Genomic DNA, 5,695 nt, shown 5'->3' with positions numbered 1-5,695 from the left:
CGGAGAATCAGTGTGCTCGTGGGCTCTATTATGATCAGACCACACCCATCACCCATCCCGTACTCCTCAGCCTATTGCCTCCCATCCAATGGCATTGGTGTTAGTTCCATTCTTTCCAAGTCTAGCAGCATAGTTTCCCATTCTTGTGTCACAGGATATTTTCATTGCCCTCTTTCCTCCTCCCGCCTCAGCACCACACTCTCCACCTTTCCCCACCTCTGGAGTTCGGTTTGCCATAATGTTATGTCAGGGGATCTGGAGGACTTCCATCTCATTGTTAATGCCCTAATCGCTAGTATCAGGGCCAGGTCCAAAAATTTCAGTTTACCCTTATGAGTTTTAGGCCGTTTACGAGACCCCACCAAACAATATAAAGCTTCCTCTGGTACTGCCAGGGCTGTGATTGTACGCAGTACCCGGCATATTCCAGCCCAGTAACTTCATAGTCGTGCGCATGCCCACAACATGTGCAGCAGGCCAGCCTCGTCTTCCCTGCAGCGTGGGCAGTGATGAGGGGAGTCTGGGAACAATCTATGCAGTCTTTGGGGGGTAAGATACACCCTATGTAGGACCATGACTTGTATAAATTTGAATTTAACATTCCTTGATACCTTTCTGGGGTGTTCGAGAATCGTTTTCCAGTCTCTGTCCGTCAGTGCCTCTCCCGTGTCCTGTACCCAAATATCTCTAAGTGTTTTGAGTGGGGTAGCCGCCTGTTCTCTTATTCCCGTGTAAAGCTACCATACCAGGTGTCCCCCTGTACCCATATAGTATAGTAAATGTACTAGTTTGTGTTGTGCGGGTTTCAGCCTCTGTGGAGCCCAGATTTGTCTTCTGTAATGCGATACCGTGGCATGTAATAGATATAACCTCTGGGGAGCACCCGTGGTTTGTACAAAGGTGTCGTGGTCCAACGGCATCATCTCCGAAGAATGCCCCTATGTCTACCATTCCAGCCTCTGTCCAGGGTTGCAGCCTGCTGTTGTACCTTGGGTCATCTCCTTGTTAGCTGCTCGGCCAGTATGAATGTGATGTCTGCGTGGAATGTTGAATGCTGGATGACAGAGTGAGTAGAATGTTAGTGTGCCTGGTGTGTGTGGGGAATGACAGTTGAAGTGAGTGGGCTGAGCAGTAACCATCCTGCTCCTGGTGGGGTTTTCTCCTGTATATCCTATTACCATCTTACTTGAATAAAGGAGCTTCAAGAAACTACATGACTACCCATCCTTTATTTCCAACACCTGCGTTGGGTGAGTCTGCCCTGTGTCGTTGGGATGCCCAACAGAGGAACGTTCTCTGCGAAAGGTGCAGTTGTGGATGTGTATGCTATTGCCTTTCTCCAGCACATCAGGGCTGTGTGTAGTAACGGGTGACAATCGAAGGGGGCCTACCCTTGGGCAGTAACATGGAATGCAATTCTCCCTGCGCTAGCTTTTCTTCCGTGTAGCCTATTTTGTGCAGGTTCCTTCCTGCTACCCATCTCGCTAGTCACTGTAGTTGACTTGCATAATAATATCCCCAAAGGTCTGGCACTCCCAAGCCTCCAAGTCTAGTTCCTAGTTGGAGCTTCCTTAGACTGATACGTCTCCGCCAGGTTCCCCAAATGAGATTTATCAGAATCGTGTTCAATGCATTAAAAATATTTAGTGAAAGAATGACCGGTAAATTAACAAAATAATATAATATGCGAGGGAGCACAACCATCTTTGAAATAGCGATTCTGCCCATTACAGACAGGGACAGTGACGTCCAAAACCCTACGCCATTGCGGAGGCCGGTAATTGCTCTCTCAACATTACCCTTTATTTGATCTTCAGGCAGTCTATACACTTGTATAACCAAGTATTTGAACGTGGTCTGGGCTACCGGGATCTGGTATCCTCCAAACTGAAGGGAGTTAGGGTGCAGCAGGTCATTGAAGTAAAATCCGTTGTATTTTCCAGGGTTAATAGCTAAACCCAACACCCTCTGGAAGCTGCCAGAAATGTCAGATATGGTGGAGTGATCTCCTTCTAGGTCCCGAAGATACGATAGGATATCGTCTACATATATCGATATCAGATTGTGGGTCCCACCTATTGAAATTCCCATCTGTTCTCCTCGGGCTCGAATGGCTATGGCCAGGGTTTCCAGTGCTAATACGAACAGAGTAGGGGACAAGAGACAGCCCTGTGCACCGAATAGCTGTCCGAGACGTAGCAGCCTGTACGCACTCAGGCTGAGGGGTCTGTATATAGTAATCTTACCCATTTAAGTAAGGACTCTGAGAAACCGAAGCGCCGCAACGCTTCGAACATAAACGTCCACGATAATGAGTTGAACGCTTGTTTTAGATCCAGTGCTATACAACCTGCCCGAGTATGTTCCTGAGACTTAGCTGTCATAAGGGCGAGGAGTCTTTTTGTCTTTTGGGAGGTGCTCCTTCCCGGGAGGAAGCCACACTGGTCTGGATGCACCAGGGCAGACAGGTGAGGTTGTATCCTCAGGACAATGGCCTTACTGAGAATCTTATACTCTGTTGAGAGCATTGCCGGGGGCCTGTAGTCAGCCAGTTCAAGTGTATTCCTCCCAGGCTTAGGTATGGATAAGACCAGGACTTGCATCGTTGAAGCGGGCAAGTGGCCTGCCTCGAATGCCTCCCGGTATATTTTTTCCAGTATAGGCACTAGAATGTCAGTGTAAGTCTGGTAAAGCTCCACCTGGAGTCCATCTATACCCGGTGTCTTGTTACGGTTGAGGGATCGGATGGCAATTCAAATTTCTTGTTGTGTGATAGGGCCCCCCACCTCTCTCTGTATATTATCTGATAGAGTCGGAAAGGGCAGATCCCGAAGGAATTCCGCCAGGCGGTCTGGGTCTTCCGTGGGGAAGGGTGCATATAAATCTTTCAGATGGTCGTGAAATGCCCTATTAATCTCAGACTGTGTACGTACTATGTGGCCTGATCCGTCCCGGATCTGGGTAATCACTGGGGGTTCCGGACTGTCCCGTATCAGTCGGGCCAGCAGGGCGCCCGACCTGTCCGCTTTAGCATGTTGATGCCGTAAATAATCTTTGTTATCAATGACCCTCAGAGTTTATAAGATTTCTGCATGATCTATGTTTCCGGCTCTTAGCTCTCCCTTCTTTCCGGATCCAAACTTGCCTCTCTCTCCAGTGTTTTTAGTCGATTCTCTATATCACAGAGTTTCTTATGGATGTCCTATTGTGCCCCTACCAACTGACCAATGGCTGCACCTCGTATTCCTACCTTCATAGCGTCCCGCACCACTAGGTTTGACGTGGTGGAGTCCCTATTTTCAAGAAAGTAATTAGTCAAGGCCTCAGACAGGGACGTACGAAAGGGACCATTTTCCAACAGCTGAGGGTGAAGTCTCCAGGTGGGTACCGGGGACAGCACACTACCCCATAAGAGGTCAAGTGTTAGAGGTCTGTGATCTGAGAATGTTTTAGCTAGGTAGTCCATGTTACTAGTCTTAGTCACAAGGGATCTGGAGCACAGAAATGTATCAATTTGTGTGTGTAGGTCATGAACTGGGGAGTAGTAGGAGTGCTCTTTATGTAGCAGGTTCATCTCTCACCAGGTGTCTACTAGTCCCCATCCCGCCACCCAGGTCCGAAACGTCTCAGCCAGCTTGGTTACCCCTGTCGTCTGGAGTGGGGGATGTGATCTGTCCAAAGTCGGGTCTAATACCATGTTACAGTCACCGCCTAAAACCCAAAGGATGGCCGTACAGTCCGACAATGCCCGCCTTACCTCACCCAGAAATGTAGCTTGGTCAAAGTTTGGGCGTATATGCTGCCTATCACTAGCAATGTGCCATCCAGTGTACCCTTCACCATGATGTACCTCCTTTGATCGTCTACTCTTCTGTCTATCTCTACAAAGGGTGTCCTATGTCGGACCCATATGGTCGCTCCTCTTCAAAAGGCGGAGTAGGACGTGGAATAAACAGTGACCCTCCTGGTCAAATTCTTTTTTCACTGCTTTTTGCACTAATCAGAAGATTGTTTTACATAGCTTGTTTAGCTAATTTAATAATGAGTTGTTACCTCTTTTGGTGACAGTCTGTTTTTCTACAAATTAAAAAAAATCAACAATTTTGGGGTTTATGGTGATAGGGGGCTCAGAAAAAACACCTATGTCAGTGTTTTTCCTGGTTGCAGAATTGGAAGAGATTAAGACAGGCAGGAATGGTTGGGGGCATTCAGACTATCTTCAGACAGAGGGAAATAGGGGACCAAGGTATGAAGCAAGCGGTAGGCAGGAGGCGGAGATAGGAGTTGAGAAGGAGGATTAGTTAGGAACAATGTTGGTGTAGTTTGTAATGGGGATTTGTTTTGGGGCGAGCGGTGATAGAATTTGAAAATGTATTTGTGAGGTCTTATTTGCATATCTGTAATAATTATAAACTGCTTACCTGTCCAGTAAAACGGCCTTTTACTCCATTGTTGGCATGTGGATGTGCTAATTGACCGATGAGGGCTCATGGAGTTGGCATTCATAAAAAGTCCACCCATGGGTAGCTCTGAGAGGTAGCACAGTCCAGGACAGGTAGGTTGTCCTGATACTAGTTCAAGCCACGCTAAAGGTGAAAATTGCCGGTGTGCAGTTAGTCGATCCACGAGCGAGGTAGGAGGCATTTCAGGTGGCCCCGCCCACCCATCCTTAGAGGCTGGGTTAATCTGTGTGGGTATTTGTTTGCAAAGACATGGAGTTTAGGTTCTTAATGTCGCTTGGACGGGGGCAGAATTGGAAGACATCAAGACTGACAGTAAGGGTTGGGGGCATTCAGACTAGCTTTGGACAGAGGGAAATTGTGGAGCAAGGAATGAGGCAAGAGGTAGGCACGTGATGGAGATAGGGGTTGGGAATGAGCATTAGTTAAGAACAATGTTGGGGTGATAGAATTTGAATATGTGTTAGTGAGGTCTTATTTGCATATCTGTATTAATTCTAAACTGCTTACCTGTCCAATAAAGTGGCCATTTTGGCCTGTGGACATGCTTTTTGCCTGAAGGCCCACAGCATATGCAGGAAATCAGCGTCTGGATCCCAACAGAGGGGGCATGCCAAGAATACTGCAGGGAACATCTATTTGAATCTGCATGGTGTAAGGTAGGCTCGATGGAGAATGCAAAACAGGATGAATTTAAAGCGGGAGTTACTGGAGACGTTTTGGGGGTAACCAAGGAGTAAGGACAATTCCTTGTCTTGGAGATTTTGGGCTGGGCCACTTCCCACTTGGCTCAAAGGTAAGTGAAGGGAATAATCAGGTGTGAATAGAGCCCTCAGTATAACCACCAAACCAGTAGGCTGCTGTGTCCCAACTTGTGTACTGCCTGCACCAATTAGTGCATGGCTGGTTCGGCACCATCTAGCACCCAGTGTTTTCGAATATGTAATGCTGGCATGTGCTAGAGAAAGAGATTCTAGAAATACCTAGAAATGAGTAAAGTCCAAGTGAGTTAGAATCATTCCATCGGGAAAAAAACTGCCCACTGTTTTAATCCCCCGCTCTCAGGAACATAATCTCCATTCTGTGAGAGTGCCAAAAGATGTTGTAATGCACCTTATTGTAATGTTTGGGGGACATGGCATTCAGGAGGCAGTATAGCACAGTGCCAAACTCAAATATGCAATGCCTACATGAGTGAGAAAAGGAGTAGTGCAGGATGCCCATACAATCATGGT

The sequence above is a fragment of the Lissotriton vulgaris genome, unplaced genomic scaffold (assembly GCF_964263255.1).
Source record: "Lissotriton vulgaris unplaced genomic scaffold, aLisVul1.2 SCAFFOLD_1008, whole genome shotgun sequence".
Classification (NCBI taxonomy): Eukaryota; Metazoa; Chordata; class Amphibia; order Caudata; family Salamandridae; genus Lissotriton; species Lissotriton vulgaris.
Note: the sequence above shows the minus strand (reverse complement) of the source record.